Source organism: Bradysia coprophila, chromosome III, assembly GCF_014529535.1.
Source record: "Bradysia coprophila strain Holo2 chromosome III, BU_Bcop_v1, whole genome shotgun sequence".
In the NCBI taxonomy this organism is placed as follows: Eukaryota; Metazoa; Arthropoda; class Insecta; order Diptera; family Sciaridae; genus Bradysia; species Bradysia coprophila.
This window is the reverse complement of record NC_050736.1, coordinates 95,304-112,488: the sequence shown is the minus strand read 5'-3', so window position 1 is coordinate 112,488 and position 17,185 is coordinate 95,304.

Below are 17,185 nucleotides of genomic sequence, written 5' to 3'. Positions count from 1 at the left end.
ACTCTTCATTTGTTTTACTTACATTATCCACTCTTTGCCTTGTTATCATACACAAATAAATTGCCGGAGGCAATATAGACAGCCCCGTACGAAGTCAACTTTCATAAATTCCTATTTAAACAGCTATATACCGCTATATTTACCTATAAATAAACATTTCACAGGTGAATATGGTATTATATAACTCTATCTGCCTGTATATAGCTCAATATAGCTGTGTATAGGTATATATAGATGTCCATATATGGAATGCCTGAAGCACCCCACACACATAACAAATTATTTCCATGTTAACAGAAACTCTCTAAGTACCATTTTTCCCAAGATATATCACTTTTAATAAAATCCAATATGGCCGCCGGCAGCCATTTCGTTAGGAGACCGGAAATTTTACCGACGCTTTACATTCGTTAATACCTTTCAAACAAAAAAAAAATCATGAAATTCGGTCAAAATTTACTCGAGATATTGACAAAATACTCCACGTTCACTGTACTTCCGAGTAGCCAGATAAGAGCTCACTCCAAGAGACCTAGCTCACGCTCCGGAGAACATAATTTCATAAAATACGGTACGGTCAATACCTATCTAATAAAGCTAAAACAGACGAAATATGTTCAAATGTGGCCGACCTACAAGCAAAAACTGCTTGCCGCCCTGTGCCTGTTCCACACCAAGGGGTCTAACTCACGAGTCGGTCATCTGATTTCCATAAACTTTTTTTTTGTCGATCGGTATTGTAAATACCTTTTATTTGACGTATCACTTACAAGTTTAACGTTTAGATGTCCGGAGATATCTTCGAAAAACCGTAAAGCACTTATTGGGCCACAGCTCGGGAGGGGTCGATCCAAAATCACTCATCTTCGAACTTAGCCTGCCTTTTGACATTACCAAACGGGAAAAAAAGAATTTTCAAAATCGGATGCGTTTTATTCAAGTTATCGTGCAGACAGACAGACGGACAGACGGACAGACAGACGGACATTTTTTTTTCGCGGATTTGGCATCTCTAGACAACCACAATAGGTTTCCCCTTACTCAGGGAGTCCAATTCGACGTGTTACAAACGTATGCGTAAACCTATAAGACCACAGTACTTCGTACGGGTCTAAAAAGAGAAAACGAGCGATGTGGTCGGGCGATGTTTTCTTTTATAGCAAAATTTACGTTATACTGTTCTGTTATACTAATGAAGTGACAGATCTTGTTTCAATCCGTTGATAAATATTAATTCAAAAGAAGCAGTAGAGTTGATAGTTGTGCTGGTGAAATGCATATGCTTACAGTATGTGGATGAAAAATGCAAACCAACACACAACGTGAACGGGAAAACGTGAAATGCGTTTTTTTCGCTGATTCCAGCGTTGTTGTTATGTATAGTTTGTAATTGTAAGTATGTAATCGACGTATTTTGTTTTTATGTTTTATTGTCATTTCGTACCAAGTCACGTGCGCTTCATTAAAAAAGGCAGAATCATAACTTTATTCACTTTGCCGCGAATGTATATTATATAGCCCGGTTCGTTCATGTAAATATGACAAGTGGAATAATATTTTCGATTTTAATTAACTTCCCCTTGTCGAATCGTATTAATAATTTTGTTGAAACAGTGTTGCAATATTACTATACTAATGTTCTACTCGGAACTAAACTGAGTCACAAAGTGATAGTGAGATTAAAATTGATATATGGTGTACCATTTCGGTAAACGAAATATATAGTTAGATAATTTGCCATGTCATATTAACACGGCAGAGTAAAGTAAACCAGGCAGGGGCGAATGATTTGACTAAGGACCTGAATTATCTAGAAGCCTTATATTTTGGAAAAACAAATTAATTCAATTTTTGTCAGCGTGTCCATTTGAGTTCATTTTCATACGGTGTATTAGGACCCTTATTTGACGTTTCAAAAATTAGCCATTACTGCCTGGTTTACTTTACTTTGCTGTGTATATTAGTTTTAGCATATAATTTTACTAAATTTAGCTCTTAAGTTAGTAAGAAAAATGTAATCAAAATGAAGGTATTAGTAGCAAGAAATTGCGTTGACATTGTTCTAAATAAAGAAGCAATATTATGTAAGATTATTTTAAAAATAAAGACAAAAAATTAAATCGAGGAACAGAACAGAGAAGACGCCACTTCCATATTTACCCAATCCATCTTAATCAGATGTCTGCAATATCAACAAGATTAAAGTTACAACATTACGAATCATTTGAATGGATTAAGTCATTTTCAAAGAGATGATTATCAACCTACAAATTCTAAAACCGAAAAAATTGCCCGAAAAAGGGATGTAAACAACGAACTTATCACGATGGCAATTCGTTTCAATAACATGACTTTTAACAGCTCGTTTTGATTTGTCTGATTACAAAAACGTGTGGTTTTTGTTTTGTTTTCCTATATATGTTGCCATATTTGTTTTCCTCGATTTTATTTTCTCATAAAAGGGAGAAAGTTAAGATTATGGCGATAGTTGAAAAGGGAGGCTGATTGAAATCGTTTTCAGCAAATAAATAGAAGAAAATGTTGTAATCTGCTACCTGCTTTGATTAAACTGTTGCATGGTCTTTGTCCAAAGATCTTTTACAACATTAGTTTTACAATATATCTTACAAGTACAATTGAAGCCATTACGAAGCAATCTGTCTAACGAAACTTCAAACCGAGGAAGCTCAAATCTATTATACTTTTCTTAGGCATCTTGAACTTTTCTGGAGAGAAACCACGGCATTCGTTCTCTTTCCTCAACTATATCTTAATTCAACAGAAAAATAATTAATTTTTTACTCGACGGATTTTAGTCAAATAAATTGACATTGAACATGAAACAGTAATTAGTTATATAGGGCCGAATAAGAACGTGACCCGTTGAGTGAAAATTTAATTATTTTTCTGCTGACACCTGGTTTGTGACAGCAACATCTTTGTGGTGAACCATACTCTATCATATAGAATTGAGAAAAGAGAACTGATGCCGTAATCGCTCTCCTGATTTCGGTGAACTATAGTAAAAACTAGTACAAAGTTTCATGAAAGAATAGAATTGAAGCTTGTGTAGAGAACCGGGTCTAATATTGAGAATTATTTCACTAAAAACATTCACTAATTTTTGTGAATTGTTTAGATTTATTTGATGAAATCCGGGTAGGGCACATTCTTCTTTTACGTCTTCTTTTGACACAGTATTCTATTATATCCAGAAACGTGTTGCTCTATTTTCTACGATATAATTTCCCTAGCGCTACTAAGAAACGTTTTTCATCCAACAATCCCTCATAATCGAATCTTAATGCTAACTCCTACATCGTAAAGCCCTCGTGGAAGTTAATGAATGAAGAAACTTTAAATTTGTATAAATGGTTTTTTGTCAGTGTGAACAGAAAGTACAGTTTTCATTTACACAAAAAGTTAAGTGAACTTAAGAGAATCTGTTTCAATTATAACACCTGGAAATATGGAAAGAAGTAGGATCTAAACAACGAATTGAAATCCGATGTTTTTATTATAATTCATTCCATTGAAAGCCAAGCGACTGTTTTTATCGTCACCTAGTATTTAGTTATGTAACTGTAGACATAGTACACACTAGGTCCCACCTTTTGGGCGGGTCAGGATCCCTTGACTGACACTTTTCTAAATGTATTTTTGACGTATTCATAAAAACTTGTCACATTTAATACATAATATGTTTACTATATTAATGACTCCACGCAAATGACAGTAAAATTTGACAAAAAAAAATTTCTTGGAAACCATCGGGTGTAAGGTGAAATTATTTTTGACCACTTTTTCAGCTCTCAATTTTATTGTAAATTTTCAATTTTCAACTTCCCACTCGTATGAGCTGTCTATTATTCTGTTTGATTGCCTTTTTGTTACATCAGAGTAGATGTGAAGTTTGTTTTTCACGAAATAAAAGAGTGCGATAGATGTTCGTCTCTTACAATTTTGCGTAAAATAAGGAAGTCCCCCGGTACTTAATATACCTTCACATGGTGACATGGTAATAAATGAACTTTATTAGTTTTTGATTCATCGTTAAAAATAACACAGTCTACCAATATTTTCGGAAAATTGGTACCAATTTCAAAAGAATCGTCCAAATTGGTTGAGAATTACTCAAGTTATCGTGCCCTCAACGAAAAACTGTTACCCACATTTAACGTTTTTCATAGCATTTCATACATTTTGAATCACAGTGAACCTTTTTGTTACCCACATTATTCAGTATTTTCTGGTGTAAGATCCTGACTTTCAGTCAAGGGAATTATCCACGTTTTTTTATATAGATAGATTCATCTATTATAATTCGATGCCGCTACCGTTGCTGCTTCAGCAAGTATGAGCAGGCACCTTCTATTCTGCTAAGCTTTGTGGCATTGCGTCTTATACACACAACCGCATATATCTTTTAAGCTACTTTTCTGCTCACTTAACTCTGTGAATTGCGGTCATGGAAACTAAAGTACTTGATGGTTGTACCAAAACTTTTTCGTAGTACGTATACATATTAGATCTTTCAGATGTTACATTCTTATGTTCATATCGTCGTGTATGAACAATGTACATGGCATATAGTTATAGTAATAGGAATCTGCGGTGATATGGCCCAAGTAAAATGAAAATTCGGATTATTGCTAGAAAAACTTTTGGTATAATTGTAGTGTGGTAGGTTCAGTTCATGAGTGAAAACAAAATTACACAAACGTTTTTTGTTCGACAAATTAAATTTACAAGCGAATCAAAGCTACGCGTGGGCCGGGTACCGAGAAAATTCCATTCATAATTATATTATATTATATATTCAAACATTTATTTGTCAATCGGTTTAACAACTTACAAAATTATAAACTATGCTGACAAAGACATACAATAAAGTTAGTTTACGAATTAACTGATAATTGACCGCGTAATTCGTCGTCACGTGATGGATCTGATCCTCAAACGAAAATCTGAGCGAGAGCTACTGCTGTTATAGACATGAGCCACATTTTCGAATTCTCTGCAAATGGAGGATACTGGTTCATGAAAACCATAGTCGGTTCTATGGTAGGGAACTCGAAAAGTATCAATCCGACGGAGGCCGTACGCATGCTCAGGTTTGTAGCGTTGCGATTCGAACATTGCAGTAAGTACCGGGGCGTCAATTTTGCGATTCAGCACATCGTAGAGGAAGAAAATTCGGCTCTGCGTTCGACGAATAGAAAGCCGTTCTAAATCCAAAATTTTACGTCGGTCATCATACGGTGGGAGTCGATATTGACTGTCGCGCCTGGCCGATCGCCTTAAAGCGAACATAACGAATTTCTTTTGAACCGATTCGATACGGTCGCTATGCGATTGTGACGAAGGACTCCACACTACTGCAGCATATTCAAGATGTGATCTAACATGTGCATTGAAAATGCTGGACAAAGACTTGAGATCGCTGAAATCCGCGCAGATCCTCTTTAGGAACCCCAACATCGAATATGCCTTTGCTATCTTATTGTCGAAGCTGAGTTGCGGATCCATCAGAACTCCAAGGTCCGAAATTTCTTCCACTCTCATGAGATCAGATCCATCAATGGAGTAATCGAAGACAATCGGCGTTTTAACACGATAAAAAGACATCGCCTTACATTTGCTGACGTTAATCGACATGTGATTTTTGACACACCACTCAGAAACTGCGTCGATATCTGTCTGAAGATCAACGGCGTCAGCGAGATTGTTAATCGCATGGTAGAGCTTCAAGTCGTCGGCCAAAAGATTACACCTGGCTCTCTTGATGACTCGCGTTACGTCATTGAAATACAAAATAAAGAGCAATGGACCAAGATGGCTTCCTTGTGGAAGTCCGGACGTCAATGCAAAACACTCAGACCTGTAGTCGTGAATCTTAACACACTGCTCCCTGTCACGGAGGTAGGATTCCATCCATTCAAGTAAGCATGGCTGGAAGCCGAGCTCTTTCAACTTGATTAACAAACAGCTATGACTAACTTGATCGAAGGCCTTCCGAATGTCCGTGTAAACTGCATCAACTTGTGATCTACATTCGATCACGTTCAACGTATAACTGACGAATTCCATCAGATTGGTCGATGTCGAACGTCCTTTGTGAAAACCATGCTGTTTGCGTGACAACTTTCAATGAAGCTGTCTAGTCAACCGATTACAAATCAGCATCTCGAAGATCTTGCCAATAGTGGGAAGGATTGCCACTCCTCGATAGTTCTCGACATCATTCCGAGAACCGCTTTTGTGGATAGGAGTGAGGTATGATGATTTCCATCGCTTCGGAAACAATCTTTTGTTCAATGATAAGTTGAAAATACGGTGGAGCGGAATACACAACGATTGCGCACATGATCTTAACAGCAGAGGTGATACGTCGTCGGGACCGCTTCCTTTGCTCACGTCAAGTTTCCGGAGCGCTTCCAAGACTTCGCATTCAGATAGAGAATGACTACTAATGTCGGCGATCTTATCAACTCCAAAATCGGACGATGGAGTAACATCTGGCACGTACACCGATCGGAAAAATTTCCCGAACAATTCACAGACAGACTTGGCGTCATTGGCGATCTCTTCTTTCAAGAACATCGACGCAGGATAGCCCTTAGTTTTCTTCTTGGATCCGACGTATTTCCAGAAATTACGAGGATTGTGCGTCAGGTCGTTCTGCAAAGCTTTCATGTATGCATCGTAAGCCATACTTTGCTTACGTTGAAACTCTTTGTTTAAAGCAAGATACGTCAGCCGATCGGACAGGCTATGATGAGGCTTCGATAACTTTTTATGGGCTCTGTTTTTGCGATTTTTCAAGTTGATAACAGTCCCTGTGTACCACAACGGATGCGAATCAGATTTCCTCTTCAACAGTGGAACAAATTGTTCCATACCCATCGATAACTTGTCGTAAAACGTTGACACTGCATCATCAACGGTTTCGGAGCAGCTCTGTGGATATTGTACAACAGTGACGTCTTTCTTTTCATATCTTCATTTCACACATACATACGAGTGAGAACAACGACTCTATCTACGTTTCTTCTGCTAAAAGGATAGAAAACGGTGTGCAACGAGTAAAACTGTAGAACATAGAACGATAAGCACATTAAAATTTCATTTGAGTTAACTTTTTAGAATCAGAAAGCCGCATGAGTATCCAATCTGTTACTTCTATTGTTTTAAGGATTATGTAACGTTTACATACCAAATCTCGTACTTCTTTAGTTTAACTAATACCTTTCGGTACAAAGTAGAACCCTTGACAAAAATCACCATTCATTACTATCTATAAAAGATAATTGGCCACTTGTTGCTAGTTCTTAGACTCGGATCTAAATTTTAAGTGAATTCAGCGACACGGACACACTCGTATCTTTTTAAAACTATCGGTTCATTTTTCTTCATGAATTATAGTTTTATATTTTCAATAGCAAATAAATATATATATACAATTATAAATTATAAAATAAAATAAATCTCCTCCAAGTTGCGACCTGACTCGAAAGTACCCATGATACTAGCCGCATTCCCCCTCTGAATAGCAATGCTAATATTTTGTTTAAAAAACTTCGTGGCACGTTTTTCACCAGTTGCAGCAACGAGCAGGCGACCGAGCTCATCGGTGAACGATTTCGCTTCCTCACACCATGGCCCCATAATGTTTCCACAGCGAAAGGCAATAAAATGATATTCTTTTCCTTGATAGCTTTGTAAAGATTGTGCTTTCTCAACGCTGCTTTTTCCGCTGCTCTACCAGCTTTGACCTTTGATATGTTGATATAGGATGCCGCTAAAGTGTCCACGCATGTTGCGTCCCATGCCAGACAGGAACCTCGTTTCCATGGTATTAATGTTAATCCGTCTAAACGTTTTCCGTCATCTCTGAACAACCCGTCAGGCTCTAGTTTTGCATTATTTTTTTAAAGAGAACAAATAACTTATTTAAGTAATCAACGTGATTTAATTGCAGCCATTGAAATAATAAACAATTTTTCGCTTACCTGAATCAAACATAACGAGATCCAATGGTACTTAATGCAATTTATCAATCTTTAATGAAAATCAATGAAAGTAAAATTGATGAAATTCTACAATTTGCTGGAATTGAGTTGAGTTTTTATGAAACCGAACGAGATTTTATTATTTTTATACCTTTAAAATACCAACTTTTCATATATTTACGTCGTTTCAATGTTGAAGTAGAGGTCATTTAAAGGATTTTTGTGTATTTTGCTGGCACGTGTTGTTCAAAGACTTTACACAGATTTGGCGATTTCAAGAGGTTTGAATCGAAAAGGTATCTTAAGTTCGTATTAGTCATTTTCATACCTCCTACCCAAAACCAACCTTGTAATCACATGTTACAAAATAACTATTTTCATCTAATGCTGAAGTGAGCATTGCGAAGTGCGATTTAATGTCAATGTGTACCCAAATCCACAGCGCGGATCTATAATGCATTCTGTTTAGAAATGATATCCTTCGACGTATCTTCAAAATATTTTTTTCTTCAGCGAACCGAAAAGCGATCTGATGTACCCAATTTTCGTTCACAAATAATGGTAAGTGCATTTATACAACAGGGAAGAAAATATACGCCAAACATATTTCGCTTTTCCGTATACACAACACATACACACAACCTAAGAGAAATGTTTTAAAGTCACTATCGTGCATACACCATACAGCAAAATGTCATATAAGTGCACACTCTGAACTTTTATAGCATTTTCGCCACTCTATAAACGTGAACATAAACGAGAAAATTTTTAAGTCTAACATAACATGACATATTCAGTTCCATGAAGACAGTAAATATACGACGAAAAATATGTTTAAGCTAAGCGAAAAATATTAAAACCTCCCGGTAAAAGAAGATTTTATTTTCGGTTTTTCTTTTATTATGTGTCATTACATTATAATACAAGGAAAATCGTAAAATAGTTTGTCACATCCAAACAACATAACACTATAACTTTGCGAAAGGAATGGAATTTTCGGATATTAATCCCCCCCCCTCTGGTACATGCATTATGTATTATGGTATCTTATTCAAAGCACTCTATTTTGGTTATATGGACCTTGCTTTATTGCACTGATATAAAGACAATGCATTAAATGGATAGGATTCATTTCAAATTACGAAACAACTGAAACATCCTCATCTCGTCTCATATATATACGATATTTGCACTCACGTTTCTTGCTGTTGTTTTTTCGTTTAAAGATATGTTGTAGAACTGGAAGACATAGCACTTGTAAATGGATAAAATATTGACAGTACTTGGTTGTGCGATTTCTATTTTGGAAACTTTGTCTGGAAAAAGCCACAACTTTAGCTGCTTAAATAATAAATTGTTGTCAACGTGTTGTATACCGGTAGTGAAATTAATGGTAAAGTTTGTTGTTTTTCATTCGAAATATTTTCATATAAATATCTGTATACGGAAAGTGTATATTATAGTTTCTGTGTGAACTTATGTTTCTATATATTATGTTACATATTGTCGGCACCTTCAATACTCCCACTACTGCTATATGATGGTTTCACATTATACATTTTCTGTAATTACATTTCAAAATGAATTATACACACGGTAGAGTTCAAATAAACTTTTCCTCTTTAGTGGATTATTGGTGATCCTGAAAGAGAAAAAGTTTATAGAGTTTTTGGGATGGTAAATTGGTAAAATGTGGCGGTTGAAACTTTAGGAAATCGATTATATTACATTTTCAAATAATTAGTATTTTAATCAATTTGTAGAGCCACTTAGTCATACGATACGATAAATTTACAGTCATTATATCGGAAACCGTATTTGGAATTTGAGATAACAAAATAATAGAATGTACAAATGTGCTAATATCTAGTTGACATTGTCAACTAGATTGAACCTTTTCAGCTATAAATTTCGGCAATAATATCGCAATAAAATCATTCAAATCTGTTACTTCATTTATGTTGAAGATCTACTTATGTTTGATACAGAATCTATTACTTCAATATTTTTACAATGCATTTTGCTACATAATAGATCACTAGCCGGAGCACATCGCTTATTTTTTGTCGTTCTTGTTGTAGCAAGTGATTATAGCCGTTTAAATAAAATCACTATTAAATTGCTGTTTCTGGATAAATTTAATTACCGAACCGACTGATACAACATGTAAAGTAATGTAGGTGAGACATAGTCGCAGCATCTTGGCTTCTAACGATTCTATTGTGCGATTCTACCGCAGTATAATGCAATAGTGAAATAAAACCAAATAGAGAACAAATAGGTGACAGAGAACATTCAGTAAAAGAATTACGTAGACTTTCGCTCTATATATTTTATGGAAAATATTCGGTAAAAAGAAATATATTGCATGCTCCACTACCGTACATAACTCGGCTGAAAAATGGCCTGTCACATTAACGTGAATATTGACCATGGTCTCGCCTTCGCCCTCGCAAAAACAAACTCGACTTTTCAACTTTTCCTTTTTATTGTGTAAATATCTTTTAATCCACACAAAACGAGAATAAGATCAAAACCCATGTATTCAAGATGTCCTGCTTACATGCTACAAGGTTAAAGTACTTTCTAAACTTATCGCACGAAAACGATGGGTACTTCAACTTGGTATATATATACATTTTTGTCTGAAAAGCTGGGTTGGCTGGTCTAATCCAAACATTTTCCGTAAATTTTTTACTTCATTAATCGAGAACAATGTCTAATGCATTTCAAGTTGCAAGATTATTTTTCTTTGTATATCTTAAATATATACTTGGAACACCATGGATCTTCTTATATGTGAGTAAAAAGTAAATTTCTTAGTCTTTTAGCATGGTTCACTGAGCACAGCAGTTTCCACACACTCACTGTTCTTATCGCTTCCACATCGGAATCGATGCATTTGTGCAATATTGGTAACTGACGTAGAAGAAGACAAAAATTGCACGTTAAAGTATACAAGTGCTGAAATCGAACATAACGCAAATATAGCGCATATAGATATGAAACATTATGAACAGAACAGAAACATCCGAAACCTTTATTCCGCGTTTTTTTTTCGTCTTCTTCTACTTCGAAAATTCAAATCATTTCAGCTTTTACATTTTCATTTTAATTCAAATTTTGATGAATATAGGAAAAGCTTTTGTGATATAAAAAGGTATTATGTTGAGTAGAAGCATATACATACACAAGTAACAATAAATGTAATATTTTCTTTTCTTTTGTGATACGTGAGGTGATACATTATATTCTTCCTTCAGCATATATACCGTATTTTTTGTCTACGTTGTTTGTCGCTACACCACGCTGTTCTATTTCATTTTAATGATTATTATTGTTATGTGATTTTTGTGAGGTTCATTTCATAAGTACACATTCTTAGTGTCATGACATCAAAAAAAAATATTTTTTTTTTGATGATTTTGCGATTGTTAAAGCAGATACCTATAGAAACATGGAATGTCATTTTACAAAAGCTTTTATTTACACCATCTGTAGACATAATTTAATGACGAATTCTTGCGTCAAGTGGTATAGTCGTTGATACACGATGTATTTCATAGAATATTGAGTTTTATATTTTATAGAAGACGTAAAAATTGTGATTAAAACCATCCCTCCATTCTACTATTTATTCTGTATTTCTGCAGAATAAAAACATTCGAAACAGATAAGGGGCTATCCATAAATTACGTACGCTACGTACAATATTTGACAAAGCATTCAGGAGAAATGTAGATGAATTAAAAACAGAACATAAAAGCTTGTTCCGTAATGGCAAACATAAAAAAAATTGTATGGGCTAGTGAGTAATGCCTGGTTTTCTATACATGATCCTCGACATGATCACATTGAAGCCAGAAGTAATTCCGGTGGAAGATTGAAACAGTTCTGGGTATAGGGAAAGACCGATCGGTATCTTTTTAAGTATGAAAGCATACTAAGAATTTTGTCCTCATAGGGAATGCTTGTGATGGAGACTTTCGGAAAAACCAACACTATTGATTTTATACCAAGCGTCTCTCAAGCAGTGATACAAAATGGAACTATGTCAGATAGAGGTCTTTTTTCATTGAAAATTACATGAGATATTCTCTCGTTTATTTTTTGTAAGAAGAAAATGAGGACCTAGACCCAACACGAAGATATTATTGAATGAATTTATTCCCTCTCTGTATTTACAGAAAGTGTCCTAATGAAGTTATGAAATCCATTTTCAACTAGACGAAGTTTTTCATGGTTGTGATGAGAACCGAAAGTAAAAAAATGTCAATTTGAATCGACATTTTTACTTTCGGTTCCCATAACAAGCATGGAAAACTGTTTGAAATGATTCTACACATTAATTTCTTCGATTATATTTGGCATTTAACGATAAATAGAAATTCGATGAAATACCGGTATTACCGAAAACCGGTATTGCCAAAAGCCTTCCGGTTTCCTTTCCCTAGTCGAAAGTCAAACTTTGTATGGAGCGGAGGACATAACGATTTCATATAAAGAAACTCACCTCTAATGAGAGGTGAGTTTGTTTATATGAAATCGTCATGTCCTCCGGTTTCTATGAATAGACCATACCTGGTTTATACTTTCATTGATTTTCATATGCTTGTGAGTGCTGGTCTTAAAATCGTAATTATCTTTTATTTGATTTGTTCGTTGAGAGACTTAACTACAGCCAATAGCAAGTACAGTTTTGATCACCGGCTTAATAGGACTTCTGAACTACGACTCGAAGTATACACATACTCTGTGAGGAAAGTTAGTTACTACTTAATACTATGCACGCAAATGTACATCGTTGCACACTGCAACTACCCAAATTATGAAGCTTTTTGCGTGTGTACTTTATGGATGGCCCCTTAAGAAAACATATTCCAGGAAGAGTTCGTTTGTTAACTATTGACTTGCTCTCTCTTAATTGAACTCTTCTGCTGCTGACTATTTTACTATTTCGAAAAACGCAGTGAATTGAATAAAACTAAGCTCACAAAGTGTAGCAGGAAACATCAAACAAATATTTAACGATGCATGTCATCAGAAAAGTTAAGAATTTTCTATTTTTAAAATTCACAATAAGCTTGGATTGATGATAAAACATACATAAAATATACACATCCGCTGCACATGCAATGAAATCATTTCACAAGAAAAACAACTTCATCATTATGCTACTGTCGACCAGTTCATTTATTCTACGAAAAGGTGAACCTTTCGAAACAATCACCATGACCATGTCCAGTTGTCTATTTAGTCCTGCGGGTATATTCTGTCTAAAAATATTCTATCGAAAAGTCATCCTCTGATAATAAATAAATAAATCTTCATAGTTAGAGTTGGAATTTGTCCTTTTTCCAAATAAAAGAATAATAATATCTCTACCTACTCTAGCCAGACACAAACGAATGACGATATTATTCACCCATCCATTCGCTTCTTATATTTTTGCAATATAAATATACATTAACCGAACCGTATACCAGAAGTTGTGTGTATTATTGCGATACATTATACGAAACATGGAAAACAACAATTTATCACAAATTTGTATTCGCACATTTGTCACATCAGTGAAGTATAGAATATTGTGAGTCCTCAGGGTGATAATAACATATGACAATAGTTTGCATTGCACAGTGATTTATGTTGGAGAAAATAACATATTTAGAAGCCCCAAGATATCATATTTCAACATTTTGTGACGCTATGTGGTATAGTTATATGTAGATGTGCAAGGTTTCTCAAAGGATCCAATATCCTTTCTATGGTTGGTAAATTAATAGTAAATGTACTTTTGAGACCGAACCATATGAATGCGCTGGAGAATTGAGATGTGGACGAACTATATTAAGGTGCTTTCAGTTACAAACTGTAACCGAAGAGTTGAATTATCAAAATGTATACTTTGAAACTATGAACAAATTTAGCAGACAGACGTATGAAACCAGAATAATTTAGGTAGATATGTAAATCAACAACACAATTTATTGAATAGAATTGTCGATTTGGTGCTAGGTTGTTAAGAGGACTTTTGATTTGGCTAGGATTCGAAATCTAAATTGATACGTTTGTAGTTTGCAATGTAATTATGCCCACAAAATCTTAATAAATGAATTTTGTAGTAGAATAGGGTTCTTTGGAAATGGTTCATGTAATCACGAAGACCCTGAAGACAAAAATTATTTTGAAAAAAAGTTTACCACTGTCATCGAGACTGTCATGTACATTGAACAAGATGAAAGCAACACACACATACACAAACGTTGTCATCTGTTGTCGACAGCGATGATCAAAATAATGGATGAGCTCTGGCTATTACTGACTTTTATAGTAAAAAAATGTATTTTTAAACTAATGAAGTGAAAGATTTAACATTAGGCTTGCGCAAATGATATACTTCGTTCAAATTCAAAAGATGTAAAAATTTGATAATAATACTTACGCTTGCTGTTAGTGAATGGTAATTGATGAAGAGAAAGAACCAGCAGGAGTATACAAGATTCCATGCAGTTCTTGTGATTCAATTTATTTGGGTCAATCACTATGTTTCGTGGAAAGAAAAAGGATCACGAAGGAAATGTAAGACGACGCGAATACAAAAAATCTGCAGTAGCAAGACATGTGATACGTAACCAAAATCACAAAATCGATTGGGAAAATTCAAAAATAATAATAAAAGAGAGTAAATACTACCTGAGAAGCATCAAAGAAGGTTAAGCAATTCAGCAATACAACGGTAATTTAATGAACGTGGACAAAGGTTTAGTTTTAAGTCGAGCATGGGCTCCAATAACTCTAAAGATATCAGACTTCACTGATTGTACTTAGCAATCCTTTCAATATCATTCACATTTTATTCCCTGAAGATGAAAACTGTTTGTTTTACGAAAGCTCGGAAAAAATAAAAAATATTTCAAAATATAGCCACGCATCCAATTAATAACGATGAATCAAACTAATGTTAGGCCCTACTTTTTCCGAGCGAAATTGTTAATTTCATAATTTTGTAAAAAAACAGTGATTTACATGAGAATATCATTTGTTCCCGATATTACATTTCTACCTGAAATTCAACAAATATTTTGTTTGAGAGGGTTGATATTTCCATGTAAATCGAGCAGAACTGTGGTAAACCTTTAGGTAAGATTTTACCAATTTCTATGGAATATCCCAGTAAAATTGCCTCGTTCCGACGTTACAAAAGTAATACCTACACATGTTGCTAACAAATTTTGTTGTAAATTTCGATAAGTAAATTTATGTTCAATTTCAGATACAATTTTTTGATTAAAATATTACATACAAAAATATGAGGCCATTCTTACGTTTCCGAGTGAAAATAAAAATCTCTAAAATTCGAAAGACGTATACCTCAAAAAACAAATAGTATATACGAGCCATTCAACATATTTGTACAAATTTCTTCTTAATTTCTAATGAAACTAATCTGTGGATCACACAAATCAAAAGATTTATTTCCCTCGAAACATCAAGGACCAATTTTCGAACATACCAGGTCGCGACCTGCATCGTAAGTCTAGAAATGAACTTGTGAACCATGTAGATGTAAGCCTTTATTTGAACAAACATAAAAACAATAATGTTTTCCAACGTTGTCCATAAAATAAAATTTTATCACTACTTTCAGCAACGGACAACATTATTAGTATTTTCCAAAGTCTTTGAAACATTTTTTCGTTTTATTTTTCTTCCATTTTTTTTAAAGGCACCACAAAAATGTGCTGTACTATAAAAGTTTATATGCATTTTAAATCAAGGTTAATGTTCTGTAACGTTTAAAAGTTCTAAATTTAATACAAAAGAAAAACCATATGGGAAAAACTTTTTTTTTCGCCATTCATATAATATATATAGACATCCATAAAAGCCAACGAACAAAATTCATATTACATGCAGGCAGCATATGCGGCGTATAAGTGTACCATACAATGTATATGGTTATATAGATGATGCCATTTTACGTTGAACAGAGAAAATTAAAAAAGGAATATATTGCTTCACACTTTTTTATTGAATGAGTTGAATAAAAAGCCATGACCAGACCAGCTAGACCCCAAAAAAAATGAATTCATTCAAGTATTTATAATGATTGTGAACTTTTCACAACAATCTTGGCTGCCTAATGGACCTAATATAATGAATAAATTCAGATTTTCTATTGATGCCCATGATTGTGTTTCCTCCGTACATCCAGTTCAGGGTTTAGGCTGGATTCACACTCAAGAAATAATCATTCGTTTACAAAAAAATGTGCATACTTTTAGTAAAATTTTCGTTAGCCATGCCTCTATTTTATATCCTATTCCTAGGCTTTTGACCTGACCTGAACATGAAAATGTAAAGTCTGATTCGACCTTAATTCGATCTGACCTGATTTGCATTTGACCTGACCTGACCTGATATAATTGAAATTGACCTGTTTCAGATTCAACCTGAGATAACGTGAATTGACTTGATTCATTGGCATATTTCTGGTTAGTTTTCGTTGACGCGGAGTTCTAAAATCGTGGTTATCGTCTCGTCGTTTCATGGGGGATATTTGCATAATCAAAGTAACATATTTCTCAAGATATTGTCATAATAATTTTCGAAACAGGCCAATTCAGGTCAGGACAGGTTTTAGATTTTCAGGTTCAGATCAAAATCTATCAGATCAGATTGGCCTGACATGTTCCGAGCCTTAATTTTATTGTTTGAACACAACTATCAACAAGTTAACAGAGAGCGGATGAATTTTGAATCTTATTTTTAAGAACTGCAATTCTGAATAATTCCTAAAAGTTCTCAAAAACTTCAACTTTTTCAGAACTTTTAGGAAGTTAAAATTTTCAGAAATAAAATTCCCAAATAGCTAGGTCATTTTCCTGTCCCATAAAATGTTCTTCGATACAGTGGAAGAATTATGACAAGTTACATTTTCAACAGTTAACAATCCAATCGACGAAATTCATTCCACATGCGATTTACACGTTATAAAGCATATACATGCGTAAATGTCGCAACGTTGGTAATGCATGTGGTGGAATGAAAAGCGTCGATTGGATTGTAATTGTTACTTCTTATAATTCCGAGACTGCAAAATAACGGGAAGGAATCAGACTTTCGAGCAAACCAAATTCTATAAGTAAAAAAAGACACAAAAAAATGTT